Source organism: Dipodomys spectabilis, unplaced genomic scaffold, assembly GCF_019054845.1.
Source record: "Dipodomys spectabilis isolate Male_0828 unplaced genomic scaffold, ASM1905484v1 ptg000107l, whole genome shotgun sequence".
In the NCBI taxonomy this organism is placed as follows: domain Eukaryota; kingdom Metazoa; phylum Chordata; class Mammalia; order Rodentia; family Heteromyidae; genus Dipodomys; species Dipodomys spectabilis.
The window spans coordinates 175721-194617 of record NW_024870784.1 but is presented as its reverse complement, the minus strand read 5'-3'; the positions used below and the strand labels follow the sequence as shown (position 1 = coordinate 194617).

The 18897-nt window shown below is 43.6% G+C and overlaps 1 protein-coding gene across 1 annotated transcript in view; it reads left to right on the top strand.

Moving 5' to 3' along the window:
• Tiam1 (TIAM Rac1 associated GEF 1) overlaps positions 1 to 18897 on the top strand; it is a 347016-nt gene that overhangs the window by 156741 nt on the left and 171378 nt on the right. The window contains exon 3 of the mRNA XM_042687299.1: positions 4926 to 5100. The gene's annotated coding sequence lies outside the window, so the exon portion shown is untranslated. The remainder of the gene's footprint in view (positions 1 to 4925; positions 5101 to 18897) is intronic.

Genomic DNA, 18897 nt, shown 5'->3' with positions numbered 1-18897 from the left:
TGTTCTTTAAAAAAAAAATCATGAGTGAGCAAAAAGAACAACAAACCCTAAAAAACCCGACAGGAACTTGTGCTTTGGGCAGGACGTCCAGGGTCCTCTACAAAATGGTTAAGCCCTATTAGAAATCAACTTCCCTAGAGGATGCGGAGCCCAGGGTGCTGGGCTGAGTGACAGCAAGCTGGATTCTAAGCACTGTGACTGCCAAAGGCGAGAAGTAGATTGAGAAGGAGGCGGAGAGGAAGAAGGCGAGGGTGGGTGGAGGAGGAGGAGGAGTCTGGGGCCCTTTCCAACACACCCCAAAGACCAGATTCCTCCTAGCACGAAACTTCACAAGTTACACCCACTCCCCTCGCCCGCAGGCAGCCGGGGAAGGCTGCCGCTTCCTCCTTTCTGTTACTGGAACCGAGGGATGGGAAGCTGGAAGGGAGAGAGAGGGAGAGAGACGTGTGCTCCTTGCTGTACTGGGTTGGAGCTTTAAATCCTAAACTCGATTCTTCTACGGGTGGATCGCTCCCTGTGTGTGCTGTTTTGGGGAAGCGGTGGTGTGTGGCTCTGGATAAGCCAGGTGAGTCACGGACCCAGGGGAGAGGTCCCCAGCCTGGGGTCCCCTAGCGTCCGGGAGATCCCTGGCTCTGCCTTGCGCCTTGGCGCGCCGGCTGGTCTCCTTGCTGCGCCCCAGGGGTGCTGCGTGTGTCTAGCTGACTGTGTGTGGCTTCAGGGTAAAGGGGCTTTGGCTTTTTGTGAGTGCTCGTGGAGATTTCCCATTTGCCTCCTGGAAGCGTGGGGGGGGAACACGGGGTCAGGATGGGGACTGCTGGATGGAGGAACAAAGTCACTCAACTCATTGATCCAGATGCGTTGTAACTCACTCAGCATCTGGCACGTTGAATTGAACCCCCTTTGTATAAAGCTAATAATAATGATTTTTTAAAAAGGAAGTCACACCAAAGATGCCTCCTTCCTTTGCTGCCCTGCTGTGCCTTGGGCAATTTCAAGGCAATACCGGTGGAAAACGTCCCTTCTTCAGCCTTCAACAGAGGCTTGAGATTCCAGGGAGAAATGTTGACTGGAAAGGAATATTCTGGAGCTAAGGTTTAGGATTGCATGGACATCTCCTGGAGGCCTTGGAAGTCTTGGTTTCTTATTCATTTTGTGTTAGATTAAGTTAGTTGAGCTCAAAGCTTCTGTGTTATGGACGTGTTATCTGTTGTCTGGTGTCTCTAGCCCCCCCCCCCCCCCCCATCTTACTTAAGTGACTTTCGGGTAGGGCGTGGGGAGGAAGTTTGGGTGGAGGGTGGCATTGGGGCTCGCAGACATTGCAACTGACGATGTCTCAGCAAAGTTTAAACTTGCCTCTGAAGTTTCTCACCAGTGCTCTTCAGGTGTTCTTGGACAATGTGGGGTCTTGGCTGTCAGTGGAGCCTTGGGGGTTTCCGCTTGTTTACTTGTTTACTTCAGATTCCATCAGCAGCTTAGCCAGGTACCGACATTTGGAGCTTAGAGTTTGTTTTTGCTTGTTTTCTTTTGTAAGATAATCCTTCCTGAAAAAATTCGTAGAGAATCACCCAACTTCTAGGGCCAGAAAATGGGGGTGAGATAGTGTCTGGTTCTTACTGTATGTAGCAAGCCAAATATTCTGCTTGCAAGCATTTCTCTCCTAGCAGTGAGGGTGTTAGTAGATGATTTGTGTGTGTGTGTGTGTTTGTGTGTGTTTGTGTGTGTGTGTGTGTGTGTGTGTGTGTATGTGTGTGTATGTGTACTTGGGCTTGAACTCAAGGCTCATGTTCTCATTCTGCTTTTTTGTTCAGCTGTCACTCTAAAGCCTCTATTTGTGTGTTACTATCACTTGGAGATAAGAGTCTCATAGATTTTCCTGCCCCAACTTGAGCCATTAGAGCCTGGCTTAGTAGATGATTCTTATCCCTGTGTTAGAAGCAGAGGAGTAGAAGCTAGCTTTCTCAGTTTACCTTCAACCTACATATTCCAGGTAGAGCGACACTACTGCTGGAGCCACTGTTAGATTGCGGTAAGCTTCCCACTTCCTTGAAGTTAAAGATACAAACTCCTTAACCAAACCGCTCCCAGGGAGGAACAACAGGCGGTAGGGTGTGATACCGTCAAATCTGCCAGAGCTCTGAGTTCTTGTTCCTGTGGGTCTTCAAAGCGGAGCCAGCAGGTGTACCACACAGGATGCTGACATGAGGTGTGTAGGCTGTTCACCTACTCCCAAGGATCCTTGAGCAACTCACCCAACAGGAAAGGCCACCAATGTGGATCCCATGATAGTGCCCGTGACAATGACTAATGCATGGGGCTTTATGTGCCCATAACCATTAGCTGGAGAAAGGGGCTGCGGGAATCATGGACCCAAGGCCTTTTGATGTTACCATTGGGGACTGTTAGATGATGTAGCCATGCCAGTGGCTGGAATTGGGCTGTGACTATGGAGGTAGAAGAAAAGCTCCAAACACGGCCATATCATTACCGTTTTCCTCCAGTCCCTCTTCCCCCAGATAGGTGACCTGATTTGGTTCTCATTTTTTGCATTTTTATTTTGTATTTTTAACTTGTAGATTCAGTTTGTATAATGTGTATACCACTGCTAAACTTTTTTTGTTGTAGTAACAAATTTTTATCAGAATCTTCTTAGTTTACATTGTTTTAAATTTGTTGGTATAAACTTGTACAGAATATCACTTCATAATATGGTTAAAGACTGCAGCATCTATAAGAGGATTTCCTTTATTATTCCTGGCAGGGATTTTTTGAGATGTCTTGTCTGTCTGTGTTGCTGGGAATCAAACTGAGAGCCTTCTGTGTTCTAGGTCAAGTGCTATACCACAGAGTAGTATTTTCCCAATCGGTCTTGCTAATGTGTTGCCTGTTCTGTTTGTGCTTTGGAAAAACCATCTTTGGAAAACTTCAAGCACAAAGCCCACCTCTTTCCTTTCTTGAATTTCTGTGCATTTGACAAACTCTGCTTCATGAGATACTGTCAAAAAAGCATTGGAAAAGAAGCTACTGTGTCCTTCTGCTGAATGAGGAAGACATTATGTACTTACCTTTGATGTAGGTTGTGTTGTTCAATTTCATTAAACATAATTGCTTGGTGAGCATCCTCCATGGTGGGCCAAATAGTTCCAAGGTGGCTTTTGTATTCACTGGGACACACCCTGAGAAATTGTTTTAGAAACATCTACCTTGATTATGCATGGGCTTACTGGGACTTTAATGTGAATTGTAGTTGCATTCAACCTGCTTGACAGTACACATTTACCTTGTACAGAAGTGGAGCAAATTTCTTGTAATGACTGGGGAAGAACATTTCCTTTTGATTCATATTTAATGCATGAGTCTGAGGCTTTTAAAGTTTCCTTAGAAAAAACTTCTTTCTGAATCTGTGGCAATGAGGGAAGAATGCTTGAATTGAATTCCAGCTCTGTTCTTTTAGCTGTGTGGACTCATGAGAGTTGCTTAACTTCTCTGAACTTACAGTTCCCCAACTGTGATTTGGAAATAACTGCTTGTGTGTGTGTGTGTGTGTGTGTGTGTGTGTGTGTGTGTGTGTGTGTGTGCTGTTGTGAGCTTTTACCATGAATGTAGGATATCTGCCACAAGGTTTGCACTTAGTAAGTTATAATGCAGTGAGTGTTTTCTGTCTTCTGTCCTTTCTTTGTCCTGCCTCCGACCTCGCCACCTCTCTGTGCTTTGGGGTAGGTGAAAACTTGCTGCAAATAGAGATAAAGAATAACTATGACTCCATTTGTTCTGTTTTCATTAGGGTTACTGGGATTCCAAAAGGTCATTTTTTGTACTTTTAGTATTGTTACACCTATTTTTTTTAGTTGATTGGTAGCAACTGGTGGTGGATTCCCCCTTCTCCTTTTAATTCTTACCTTCTTAAGATGGTGGTGGAGATGATGATTTGTAAGTTAATTTTATCTCCTGTGAGATCTCACAGTTCTTCCCCTCTCCTCCTCTCCCTATTCTTCCCCTCCCCTCCCCCTTCACTTCCTTTCCTTCTGTCTTCTTTCTTGGTAGAAATGAAATGAGTTCAAATCACCTTAGTTAGTTGAGACTAAGCATCAGTCATTGAGCACATGCTTACATTGCAGGCGAGGTAGAAAAGCAAAAGCACAGGACAGAGGAGATTGTTTGGTTAAAATTCCTGCACAGAGGCACATAGAGCATTGAAGTCTCCTGGACTCTGAGCTGTTTGATCTCCTTAGGGACTGTCTACTGAAAATCTCCTCGGCATCATTTGTTCATATGTATTTGTTTATCCACTGGTATTAGGAGGGGCTGACCTGGAGATGGGATGAGATTTGAGTTGGGAGGAGACTGTTTACAGTTCAGTGCCAAAGTCAGTCCCTGTTCTGCCCAACGAGAGAGCCCTGCTTTATGTTCTGGGTCATGAATGGCCTCAAGTATGGAGTTCCTTTCATGGAAGAGAGATTGATGGGTTGTCCTTAATCTAGCTTGTCCACTGTGCCCAGCTGGTGGTGCTGTTTGATTCTAGCTGATTTGGTCTCTGGGTGAACAATAAGAGGTGTGAGGTGTGGTTTTCCTGAGTATTTTGCAATAGCACCTGGCCAGGTGTTGGAAAACACCCTTTAGTATGGCTTGCATTTGGTAAGGCCTCTGGGGAAGAGATCTCCAGTTTAGAAATAGTTGTTTAGTGGTTCCATGTATGCTTGTGAGACTTTGTCCTACCCATTCAGCACCTTCATGTTTCTCTAAGTTAGGAGGTAAGGTTGGAAAAGAATGGTGACCACCAAGGTGGTTTCTACAAAACCCTGTGGAATAAGGGCCTGTCTGAGCATCTACAATATGTGAGGCACTTTTCCTATATTATCTCATGGATGTTTCTAAAATACATAAAGCATGAGCAGGAACTCATTACTTGCTTATATCTGCTCTTATAGGTAGAATCATTGTGGACCAAGGTTCCCCTTTGTAAACGGAAAAGTGAAGAGGAAGAACAACTTTGGTCCTTTGTGGTATGATGCACTGAACCCCAGTCCTTCACCTAGCACTTGAGCAGCGCCTGCAAATGGCACCATTGGAAACCATGACCCAGGCTCTTCTGTTTGGGAGGGGGTGAGTATGCCATGGGCACTTGAAGTTTTTTTTTTTTGTCGGTGTGGGGCTTGAACTCAGGGCCTGGGCACTGTCCCTGAGCTTTTTCACTCAAGGGTAGTGCTCTATCTCTTTGAGCCACAGTACAGCTTCTGGTTTCTGGTGGTTAATTAGAGATGAGACTCATGGATTTTTTTGGCCTGGGCTAACTTTGAACCGCAATCCTCTGAGTAGGTGGGATTATAGGCTTGAGGCATGGGCGCCTGGCTAGCACTTGGCCTTTTCAAGTCATTATTAGCTCTAGTCTACCTGTTTTGGGAGTAGATGAAAGTTCATTAGGGGTGACTGTTGTTATGGTGGGAAGAAGGTGGCTGAATCCTGGGAACTTTCATATTCTTTTGAGACCATCCTTGTTAGCTTGTTGCTGGGATAGTATTGTTTTGGAGATTTCAGAGGGTGATTTCCTGTCTTTGCCTGCCTCCAAGCTACCTGGGAAGGGAAAAGAGGAGTTGATTTGACTGCAGTAGGGTAGACTTGGTTTTAGAGACTGTTCTATGAAAAAGACAACTTTTACCTTATCAGCAGAGTGGGCTGGGAGAAAGTGGATATTTCATGAAAGCTTTATTGCTATAGTCTAAATCAATGTCTTAAAAATTTGTGAAGGGCCTGGGATTTCCCCTAGAAAGGACTACAAGGTAATGAAAAGATGTATATTCTTAATCACTTAGAAGAAAAGAGACTGCAAAGACACCTTCCCCACCTCCTTGGAAGCCCAGCAGCAAGGGCTGAGTGCATTCTCTTTTCCTTTGCAAGTGGGGAACACGATATCACCCTTCTTGTCCCCACTGACCTCACAGTGGGAGAATGATTTGGACCAAAAGGCTTTTCTGGCCAACTTTGCCTTCTTCCCCTGAACACATCCACCAAATTTTTGCTGATTGGACGAAGAATGTGATGTGTATTCTCTGTGTGTGTGTTTGTGCCTGTCAGAACTCAAGGCCTTCTGCTCTCACTTGACTTTTTCACTCAAGGCTGGCACTCTTCCACTTGAGCCATACCTCTGTTGCTGGCTTTTTGCTGGTTGATTGGAGAAAAGAGCCACACCGACTTTTCTGCATTGGCTGGCTTTGAACCTCAATCCACAGATCTCAGCTAGGATTGATAGGTATTAGCCACCAGTATCCTGCTATTGATACATTGTTTAACATTGACTTGGTTTGAGTAAAATACTGGTTGGATTTTGAACAAAATAGTCAGAATCACAGATACTTCCTGAGGCCTGGCCCAGGTCACTTCTAAAGTTTCCCACCAGTATTCCACCCTGTTGTGGGTCCTGCTGCAACTTGTCTGCCCTGTCTTGCCTGTTTCTCCTCCCAGCCCAGCTCTGGCCACTCCCCTTTGATGATTGTGCTGGGAGGCTGGGAGAAAGAACTCTTTCCTTCAGTGTTTCCATCACCAGCTGATCAGAATTGGGAGATGTTCCCTTTTCAGGAGATGGAAATAATCATGGAAACGGTTAACCCTTTCTAGCACATACCTTCTATGTTCTGTCCTTATCTTTTGGATCTCCCTTTCCTTCCTTGCAAATTCACTCCTGAGGAGGGCTAGTACCCTACCCCTCTGTTAGAGGCCTGGCTCAAGGGTAGATTGTTCCCTTTTGACAAAGTACCTGGGAATCCCTGAACTTTGAGGCCATCTTGAATAGGGGTCAGCTTTGGGAATGTATACCTGTTGCATGACAAGCCTCAGATTTGTATCTGTCCTGTCTCCAGAGAGCCCTTCCTTCTCTCCATTATCCACTCACAAAGTTGTTGTTTTCCCAGAAACACTTTCTAATAGGTAAAGTAGACTTGGCTTGTTTGTGGTTTATGTAGCTTAACTCCAGAGTCTGCCTTGTTATTTAACTGGGGTGCCCCATGGGGTTCTGCTACAGCCAGGCTGCCTTTCCTTTAAATTTGCCTCTGTGTGGATTCCAGTGACTGCCTTGGATGAAGTGCAAGTGAATGTTTCAGGACAGCCTCACAGAATGGTCCCAGGTCCTGTCTTAGGGCACATGAGATGCCCAGAGAATAGCCATTCTCCAGCTCTCTGCCAAGTCCCATGATGCTTCTCCTTGAGGTCTACTCACATCTGATCTCCCTTCCTGCTCCATCCCAGCCACTGTCCTTTTTACCCTCAGGACCATGTCATCTGTCACAAGTCATTTTTCAGGAGCACTCCCCCCACCCCCACCCCCCACCTCCAGTTGTAAATCTGTGAGAACTGCCATCTGCCCTGCACCACAGAGCAAACATTGAGGGATTCTTCTGGAATCAACTCAGATCTAGTCAGAGCTGTCCAGAGAAATGTCAAGTTTGTTTCCGGGTTCTTTGAACAAAGGGAAATATTGAAGCTAAAGAGCTAAATTAGAGAAGCAAGTGAGAGAGGAAAATCTGCAAATTGTGAACTCATATTGGTTTGAGCCATGTGGCTTTTCACCCGACAGTTGCTGGAGCTGAGTCATACGAGGGATGATGTATCATCTCTTGGCTACAGGCACAGTGGCCGGCCATCTACTTCCCCCTTCGCCCCCCCAAGGAACCCAAGCAGATTTATTTGATGAATAACATGGGTTCTTTTCCAATGCTTAGATTCTGTGGTTGGACAAGTTCCATGTGAATGGAGGCGAACCTTTTCAAGCATCTCTCTCTGTCCCCCATTTGGAAGATGTCAAAGAGAGCTCTCAGCAGAGTTGGGGTAGCCAGTTCTGGTTGATGCTCGGCTACTGATCATGACAATCTGTGTCTTACATACTTGCTTCCTGAACTCGCCCTCTTTGTAAGGTCATGAAGAGCTAGCCTGGAAGTAGGGTTGCAAAAATAAAAGAGACTTCTATATTTTGAAGACCTACTGTGTGCCTAGCATTCTATGGGTTCTATCTTAAGAGAACACAGTGCCCCTTGGCAGAGGGAGAGAATTGTTTCAAGACCCTTCTTGGATCTCAAAATATATATATGCTCAGCTCCTTTAAAAATGCTGAGGGGTTCACACATAAGCTATATACATCTTCCCATATGCTTTAAATCATCTTGAAATTACTTACTGTATCTAGTATGCATATGTGCATGGATCCATGTGTGTGTGTGTGTTTGTGTGTGTGTGGTCAGAGTCTTGCTGGGTAGCCAAGGCTTGGCCTGGAACTTAGGCAGCACAGGCTGGCCTCAAATTTGTGACCATCCTGCCTCAGCGTCCTCAGTGTTAGGGTTATAGGTGTATGTCAGTATGCTTGGATATACCTAGTACAATGTAAACGCTATGACATTAGTTGCTATTTATACTGTACTGTTTAGAGAAAAATGGCAAGGAAAAGTCTGTATGTGTTAGGTACAGATGCAGCATTGTTTTTTGTTTTGATTCTGAATAATTTCAGCCTACAGTCTATTGAATCTGTACACACGGAATTATGGTCTGTATTTGACTGGACCATCCACCCTTCAGTCACGTGTGTATTCTCTTTTCTAAGTCCAGTTGATGGAAACCCAAATGGCTGGTTTGAAATCTCAGTACTGTGGTTCTGTCTCTGAATTGGGACTGAACTTTATCTGAGTTCCCAGGTTTGCTGACTTTCTATTATGGGTATAAACAGATGTTAGATAATGAAGTCTAATGATCAGCTTAACTCTAGAATTCACAGGCTCTTGACTTCATTTCTGATCTATACTTTTCTGTATTGGCTAATTTCTCATAGCACTTGATCCATTAAAGTTATTATTGCCTGAAATACCATGTTTAGGTGTCACAATTTTGGGGACAGTATCAGTAATTGAAAGTTAGGGATCTCATCGAATGTTAAATGCTCACGCATAGGTAGGATGCGTTGAGTAGATTGTTTGATCATCCTTAGGAAAGTTGAATAGTTTTCAGTCTTTCTAAGGAACAGGAGAGCATCCAGATGGACTGAGGGCTTTCTTTAATTGTCATGTCCTGTGACACAAATGGCCTGGGACATTGGTGTTTTGGGTTTGATGCCACAGTGCTCCCTTGAGCCTTTCCCTGGCTTGTCCCTCTCCTGTCCATATTGCATAAACATTGGTGTGGCAGAGCAGATGGCCATCCTGGGGGCTCCTTTGATGTCACATTTGGTTGCCTGGGTGGGGGGTAGAGTAGCTGCAGCCAGCCTCCATGGGAGGAAGAGGGACTGCCTGGGAAATACCTACTTGACATGGGTAAACAAAAGCTTAACTCCGGAAAAGCCGGGCTCCCTGGTACAGACACAGGGCAGGCAGTCCGAGTGGGATTTACATAAGTGTGTTTAGTTTGGGAAGGAGCCAGTCTGCACTAAGCACAGATTTTTCTCTCTGCTTCTAATTGACACTCTGCAGTGTTTAGTTTTCTTATAGGAATGGGAATGAATGTTGATAGTGGCGTGGCGTGTGTGTGTGTGTGTGTGTGTGTGTGTGTGTGTGTGTGTGTGTGTGTGTGTGTGTGTGTGTGTGTACATGGAGTGATGAGATTGTATAGATCATTACTTTGGTGTGTGTGTGTGTGTGTGTGAGAGAGAGAGAGAGAGAGGAGAGTATACAAGTACTGGGGCTTGAACTCAGAACCTGGGTGCTGTCCCTTAGCTCTTTTTTTGTGCAAGGCTTTACCACTTGAGCCACAGTTGCATTGCCTGTTTTTTTTTTTTTTAGTGGTTAATTGAAGAGTAGAATCTCACAGACTTTCCTGCCCAGGCTGGCTTCCAACCATGATCCTCAGATCTCAGCCTCCTGAGTAGCTAGGATTACGTAGTACCTGTTACTAGTACCCAGTTCAGATCATTATTTCGAGAGCTGGAAAAAATCCCTTCCACAGGCTGGGGCCAGCTTTCCTGGAGACTCAGGTGGAAGGATGTGGAATCCCCGAAGAGGAAGAGGAGGTCAATGGGCATCCTTATCAGTGGGCTTCTCAGTGTTCACCTGGCCTTGATCTGTGTAATAAGGACTAAAGGCTTTGAAGACAAAAGGAAGGAAAATAATGAACAGTGCCCAGACTGAGAGAGCATGTGCAGCAGATTCTTTTTAAAAGAAACAGCAAGGGTCAACAGTCATTTAACAACAAGTGGTTTTTGTTGTTGTTGTTTTTTGGTTTTTGCTTTGGTGGTGCACTAGAGGAGGTAGTTGAAGTCACTAACATACAAACAAAGCGTGAGTCCAACTAAAGAGGAAAAGCTAGCAGCCACAAGTCCTGTGAGAGTTTTCCTGAGTCTAGCCTCAGGGCAATTACTGTAGCTATTTATTTTTCTAATGTATTTACAGAGTCTCACGGGCTAAACGAGGGTAATGTATTCAGATTGAGTAACATATAGTTACTGTACTTCATTTTAATGTTTTTTTTTGAGAGTGTTGAAGAATTTTGTAGTTTATCATTTCAATATATCGTGGGAGGAATGCATTATTTTTAGAAGTATCCTTGGGAGATTGATGGGATCTTTCTGCCACTCCCTCCCTCTCCTCTCCCCTCCCCCACAACTTACAACATAGAAGGCAAAAAATGATAAGGACAGGGTGAGGTAATAGGGATCCAAATGAGGGTAGAAATTAGACATCTGATGAATTTTCAAAGGGTCATAACATTTGCTAATGAACTTCTTCAGAATGGGGAAATTATTAATGATACCTTATTTCTACTGGTTACATAGAACTTATTTTCTGCGTGATATGGCATATAACAACATTATTAATATATTGGATTGTCCTAATGATCTATTGAGCTATTATCATTCCAGGTTTATAGTTGAGGAAACGGAAGCAGAGAGTCTCTCAGTCATGCAGTCATACACCTAGCCAGTGGTCCAGATAGATCCCCCAGTAGCTTGCACTCCTGACTGCTCCTCCCCTGGTCCACTGGCCAGCAAGTGCCCCTAGTCTTGGTGGTTCTTACCAGGCTGGCTTTCCTATGCAGAGCCATCAGCACATCTATGGTACTGATATCTGCAGAACCATGAAGGTTTGATGTAGGAGTTTTGACTTCACAAGGGTACAGAAGGAATGTACATTCAATAGAAATGGCGCTGGGAATGTTACATTTGGATTCTTACCTGGTCTGGTGACATTGCACTGTGTCACTTCATCACTGCAGAATTGGAGGAGGTTGCTGGGTAGTGGTCATAGTTCATAGTCAACTGTACAGTCACAAGGAAAAGAGCCACTACTCTGTCGCATGCTGTGTTGGTAAGGTGCAGGTTCAGTTGGCCATGTGTATTAAAAGCATGTTTTGGGGGTGGGGGGTCTGGTCGTGGGGCCTGAACTCTGGGCCTGGGCGCTGTCCCTCAGCTCTTCAGCTCAAGGCTAGTGTTCTACCACTTGAGCCATAGAACCACTTCTGGCTTTTTTTTCTTTTTGCTTATGTGGTGCTGGAGAATCGAACCCAGGGCCTCATGCATGCAAGGCAAGTGATCTACCACTAAGCCACCTTCCCAGCCCCAAAAGCATTTTTGACATATGGCGTTTTTAACTTATGGTGATGTGTTTAATCAGAAAGTGGTTCCATAAGTCAAATATTTGTTCCTTTGTAGAGTTGGGTCAAGCAAGCAATGTAGATGTTTGGTTACAGTATTTCTGCTTTATTTTTCTCAGTATTTCCACTATTCTAGTTGGTGCAGGTACTTAGAAGATCACTTGGTCCTAAAAGAGCTAACCAGTAGACTTGTTTAGGATATAGAGGGGGTTGTTTTAGTGGTCATAAAAAGTGGATGTGAGTGAGGGAGTTTTAATATTCAGTGTCTTGATGATGTTTGTAGCATGTGTTCTCAATGGTTCCAGTGTGGCCTTATTCAGAGCACACCAGTTTTTTCTCTTTTAAAAAGAACATTTTGTAATAGGATGTCCAGAGGTTTCTCTCAACATAGTACACAAGGCTTATAACATATATGGACAGTACTGTTAAGATACAAGTGTGTGTGTGTGTGTGTGTGTGTGTGTGTGTGTGTGTGTGTGTTGATATTGGGATTTGAACTCTGGGCATAAGCACTATTCCTGATCCTTTTTTTCCTTTTGCTGAAGGCTAGCACTCTACTATTGGAACCACAGTTCTACTTCTGGCTTTTTGGCACTTAATTGGAGACAAGATTCTTATAGACGTGCCTCTCCAGCTGGCTTTGAACCATGATCCTCAGAGCTCACCCTCCTGAATTGCTAGGATTGCAGGCATATATTCCACTGGTGCCTGGCTATAAGATGCAATTTTAGTTTGATAGTATTTACACTTTTTTATTTTTGGCTGTGCAGGGGCAGTATTCAGGATTGAACTCAAGGATTCCTGCTTGCTAGGCAAGCACTCTGCCAGTTTGCTTTTCAGTCTTGTACCTTTGTCTGTGCTAACCTTGTACTGTGATCCTCCTACCTTTCTGTCTAAGGAGCTTCAATTGTATGTATGTACCACCATGCCCAGCCCTTACACCTCCTTTATTTGCTTGTTTTAGACTCATTTTCAGTGGCCGGATGTGTATATATATACATATATATACATATATATATGTATACACATACACATATAGAGTATATATACACATATGTGTATATATTTTGAAATGTTTTATTTTCTGATCTGTTCTCCAGTTTCATGTGGGATGAAAGTGGAAATGAATGAGAACGTAGGAGCTGGGTGCCAGTGGCTCACAACTGTGATCCTAGCTACTCAGGAGGCTGAGTGAGATCTGAGGATCAGGGTTTGAAGCCAGGCTGGGCAGGCAAGTCTGTGAGACTCATTTCTCCAATTAACCACTAGAAAACCAGAAGTGGTGCTGTGGCTCAAAGTAGTAGAGTACTAGCCTTGAGCGAAAGATTTCAGAGACAGTGCCCAGGCCTTGAGTTCCAGCCCCATGACTAACAAAAAAAGAAAAGAAAACTTAGAGTCTGGAAGTAATTTTCAGCAGTTAGGAAATTAAGCAAAATAGTATAATATATCATTTTGTTTCTAGCCAGATGAGTAGAGCATAGGAGTGTAAACTTTTTTTTTTTTTTTAAAGCAATTGGGTACTTCCTATAAGTCTAACCTTTCACTGTTTAGATGAGCAAAAAAGAAAATAAAAGGACTACATGCTCAATGTTTTCCTTTTCTAAAGATCACATAAAGTTGGAATTTAAAGTCAGATTGTCTTTCTTTTGTTTATGGCATTTGAATCCAACTGAAATCCTGAAAATTGGACTCAGTCTGCATCTCCTCTGGGATTCTTCTTAGTCGTGTGTGTGTGTGTGTGTGTGTGTGTGTGTGTGTGTGTGTGTGTGTGTGTGTGTGTGTGTGTGTGTGTACTGGTCCTAGGGCTTGAACTTAGGTACTGATGCTGTTTCTGAGCTTTTGTGCTCAAGGCTAGTGCTATAGCATTTGAGCCATAGCTTTACTTCCAGCTTTGGTGATTAATTGGAGATAGGAATCTCATGGACTTTCTTGCCCCAGATGGCTTTGAACCGCAGTACTTAGATCTCACACTCCTGAGTAGCTAAGATTTCGGGCAGGAGCTACCAGCACCTGACTTTTCAGTTTCTTTTTCTTTTTTGAGTTTCAAGACAGGAACTTGAACTTAATACCTGAGCTTATGTTCCTTGGTAAGTGCTCAACCAACAGAGCCATGCCTCCAACCCCTGTAGTTTTTTTTTGAAAAGAGTTTTCAAGTGATGAGCACATCTGATCTGAGATACATATTAAGGATGGAGCCCAGGGTAGCACTGGCTGGGCATGTGGTCTACCACTTAGCTACATCCGCAGCCTTGCTTTTCTGATTCTTCTTTGACAGTTCGTATTAGAATGTGGAGGCATTGGTGGAATGGATATTTATTTTCCTTATTAATTTTTATACCAGTGTCCAGAAGCTTACAGGAACCTTTATTTTAAAATTTGTCATAATGTTTGTTTGTTTTGCTCCTTGGCTATGTGTTTGTAATGCATGCATTGCCCCGCGCAGATTTCTGACACCTTTTGTGTTTGGCATGAGGCATGTGGGAGGGACTGTTACCAAATGTTCAGGTCTGTGGGACCAGTCAGGAAAACAGGCCCAGCCACTTGAGTTCTTCAGACACGTTATATTTAGTAGGGCTGAAAGAACATAGCCAAGTTCCATTTTACATTTCATACTTTATAAATCCATCTGAACTGCTTAAAAAAAACCCCATCATCTTAGAAATGGATTCATTTGTATATGAAACTAAAACCAGACTTCTTTGCCAAACTTAATCTGTCAAAAGTGTTCTTAGAAAGAGGTCCTTTTCTAGAGAGCATGGAGCTTTGCATTTCTCTTACGGTGTATCTTTCCTATCAAAGCACTACACAAAGACCTAGATTTGAATGCTTATAGTAGCCTTATTCCCAGCTAGGAGAACTTGGCAGCAAGATACCCTTTAGGAAGTAAATGGATGCCTATATCTGTACAATGGCATATTATTTAGCATTACAGAGAAAGGAGCTATCAGGTCACACAATGACATGGAGTAACTGTAGATGTGGTTGTGGAGAAAGGAGCAGGGAGGCTAGAGAAGGTGGAACACTGAGAACTTTTAGCTACTCTATATGATACTGTAATGATGGACACAGGTCATTATCCATGGCCTTGTCCAAACCCACAGAGAATGTACAACTCCCAAGTGAACCTTAATGTAGATGATGGACTTTGACTAATAGCAGTTGACATCTTATTTTAGCAAAGGACATTGATAATAATGGAGGCTGTCCATAAAGGGATAGAAATCTCTGTTTTCTGCTTAATTGTGCAATGAACTTTAAGCTGATCTAAAAATAAAAGACCACTACAATATAGAAATAACATGCAAACCAAAGTTGTGTGGACACAACATGGAATATTCTTCTTGAGACCCATTCTAGTTTTCTTGGCCTGCATTGCTTTGCAAAGTCCCTTGCCTTCCTTCTGATCAGCAGCATAAGAGAACTTCTAGTCAAGAGTAGGCTCTCAATTGGATGGTAGTGGCTTATACCTGGGCTCCTAGTTACTGAGGAGGCTGAGAACTGAGGATCATGGTTCAAAGGCAGCCTGGGAAGGACCCTAATCTCCACTTAACCACCAAAAAATCAGAAATAGAGCTGTGGCTCAAGTAGTAGAGCACAGCCTTGAGTGGAAAAGTTAAGTGAGGGGACAAAACCTCAATTTTTAAGCTAGAGTACTAGCATAAAGAAAGGAAGGGAAGGGAAGTAAAGGGAAAAGGAAAAGAAGGAGGGATGAGGGCAGGGCAGGTAGGTTGTGGTCTCAGAGAACTGGGACATGGTAAAACCTGACCCTTTCCCTAGTTAGGAAGTAGTGAGTTCAATTTCCTTTCTTCCTCTGATCACATGTCACGGTCATACTACTAGCACTGAGGATGCATGTTTTGGTAAGTTGATTCTTTTGGGAGATTCCACAGCAGACCGACTTTCTGGGTTGGTTGGGAGATCACACTTTGATCATATTTGAAAGTATTGTGGCCTGGGATGCAGATCAAATCCTGATCTGATCTTAGTATTCCTCAAATAAAGAGTAGCCAAATAAAGAGCACAAAAGGGCACATGAGCCCTGAACTGAGCAGGTAAAGATCCCTGTCCCCATGTGCCACCCCCTCCCCCTGCCAAAACTCTCTGTTTTCTTTAGGGTTGCTTTTTAGTTTACTTTTTGAAGCCATCATCCTTGTCTTCTAAAGATACTTCCTTACTGAGTGCTTCACTTGTGCCTTCATTGCAGATGGAGAGGATGCAGTAGTGAACAAGAGTAAGAAAAATCTGTCCTTACATATCCGGCATTCTGGGGTGGGGGTGGGGATTGGAGGAGAAAGTAGGTCACTGTATTAGGCTCCATGTTGGAAAGTGGTTGTTGCAATGGAGATAGTAAAGCCAGCAAATATTGATTGCCTAAGCTTCTGGTAGAAAGCCCTACTCATGGCTGATATTGTTGTAAAGATGGCAAGTGGTGGTGGGGGGGGCAAGGGAGCGAGCCCTTCCGGTAACAGGGCAGCGGGCTGACAGGGCATATTGAGAGGAAAGCCCTGGAAACCTCTGGGCATGGCTGCAAAGAGCAAGGTTGGAGAGCCCAGGGATGCCCATGACAGGAGTGTGATCAGAGTTGAACTTGATGCAATGGAAGCCTTAAAAAAATTTTTTTTGGTCTTCTTATCTCAAACTTTTTTTTTGTTTTTGTTTTTGAGCTGCTTTTGCTCAGGGCTAGCATTCTACCACTTGAGCCACAGAGCCACTTCTGGCTTTTTCTGTTTATGTGGTACTGAGGAATCGTACCCAGGGCTTCATGGGTGCTAGGCAAGCACGCTGCCACTAAGCCATGTTCCCCCAGCCCTTATCTCAAACTTTTATTCACAGTTTAAAGCTTGTGTACAGAAGAGGGAAGGGAAAAAGAATAACAGGATGAATATTTGTGAAATACGTTTTGAACAGGGTCAAGAGATTGTCTGCAACTATGACAATTGAGCAAGGAAAGTGGTTGAGATTGTTTTGGGAAGGAAGAGTGACAGGGTGAGATTGATCGGGACATGTTGTAAACATATGTGGAACTGTAACAAGGAAATCCCCACTCTGTATAACTAATGTAAGTTAATTAAAACAAAACAAAAAGGCCTATGTGCATAGTTAAAGATCTACCTCAGTCACCTACTAGTCTTCTGTCTCCTGCCTTCCACAGCATGACATGTTTTCTATTGGACAGTCAGAGTCTTTAAATTAGAAGACAGAGTGAGGTTATAGATTTTTTTTTTTTGTCTTTCCCTCCCTTCTTCTTTGACTTTGTCCATGAATCTGCTTTTTCCAGTCATCCTAGATTTCTGGAATCTGAATGTTCATGTGTCTACCAACTATGTAGTTGACATTCTTCAAAATTCTACTGTTTGTAGACCGAGACAGTGGAGGCATTGGAGACTTAGGAAACAGAGAGGTATTGATAGGAGATTTGTTTCTGTTCTACTGTGTGTGATTTAATCTCCTGGGGATTGTATCTCTATAATGCATCTCTCTATTCATATCTATCTTCTCTATATACACAGTTAAGCACAAATCACTAAAGTGCTCTTAAAATGAATATTGGTGGGCACTGGTGACTCATGTCTGTAATCCTAGCTACTCAGGAGGCTGAGATCTGAGGCAGCCTGTGGCAGGAAATTCTATGAGGCTCTTACCTCCAATTAACCACTAAAAATCTGAAAGTGGTGCTAAAGTGATAGGCCACTAGCTATGAGTGAAAAAGCTAGGGGACAGTGTGCAGGCCTTAAGTTTAAGCTCCAGTAGCAGCTCACGCATGCAAAGAATATTTAATTATATCCTGATGGAGGCCCTTTTGAGAGTTGTGGGTAAAGACTTGACCCAAGTCAGGTTTTAATAGGGTCTCAGAGGTCTTGTGTTGAGGTTAGACCGAACACTTTTTTCCCCCTTTTTAGGGTGCTAGTCTTGGAGCTTGAACTCAGGTCTTGGCTATTGATCTTGAGCTTTTCTACTCAAGGCGTAGTGTTCTACCAGTTGATCCACAGCTCTGCTTCTGGCTTTTTGGTGGTTACTTGGAGATAGGAGTCTCTCAGACTTTCTTGCCTGGACTGGATTTGAACTACTTTCCCAGCCTCCTGAGTATCTAGAATTATAGGCATAAGCCACTGGCACCTGGCGCCAAGCACTTCTTCATTTGAAGTGTTGCTTTTGATTAAACTTCGTTACTGTACCCACATCTCTCTGGTGCTAGAGGGTTATTAATTTATTAATAAATTTATTTATCAGTGTTTCATCTTCTTTAGACCAAGTCTCTTTATTTTTGTAGAGAATAAGGACTTTTATCATTGGAGGATAGTGACTGATAAATTCTATGATAAGATCAATGGTGGCTGGAAAATGCTCAGAGATGATTTCGGATATCTGCAGCCTGCTGTTGCATGGCCAGATGGAAAAACCCTCCCTTGTACCCTTGGTTCTATTTTTCCTCTTCAAGTCCTTGTCTTGCCTGTGGTTCCAATTACCTACCTTCCCACTGCACACATCCCTTTTTGGTTCAGGCTCAGGAGATGGGGTTGTACTTCTCAAAGACCATGCGTATGTATGTTACCTTCTCTCTGGAGACGCATGTTAAATCAAGGCCAGAACACATGTGGCAGACAGCAATCCAAACCTTAATTTTCTGGCATTTGCCTCCGTGAGCCTGTTTTAAGTGGCATGTGGTAAACTTGTCCACAGATGTTAGTAGGCCAGTATACTTTGAACAAAATAATAATAACTTTCACATCTGGTCCCCGTTTCATCTAGAGATCTTAAAACCCCAAGTGCATATTAATTAGAGCTCACATCACTGGAAGGTAGGGAAGAGTTTGGAGGGCATTCACTTTAATCACCAGTGCAAAGAACTTGGAGGGACAGCCTCTGGGCCCAATGCAGAAACAAGCATTTTGCATCCCACCGTTTCAGAGCCTTTCATCTAGCATCTGAGGTATTCTGCAAAGCAAGGTTCCCTGGTGGGAAGTCATTACTGAGCACATCTGCCTGGTGTGGTGGTCGCCTGGGATCTTGGGGACTTGCTCTAGCTTTCCGTAGTCGTTGCGAAGGGCTGCTTTCTGTCCAGTTCATGGATTTTTCTTCTATTGTGAATTAAAGGTGGGATAGATACCTGAGTCACAAGGTTGTTAGACAGGTAGAACGTTCCTTGGAAAGTCTCAGCTTTCTATTCAGTTGAGACTGAGCAATTCTCTGTTAACAAGTTGAGACATCTTTCTTACCTTAATGGTAAAATATATGTGACGTAAAATTTATCATTCTCACTAGTTTTTTTTTTCTTTCAACTTTTATAATCTCTTAGCTGGGTGCCGGTGGCTCACGCTGGTAATCCTAGCTACTCAGGAG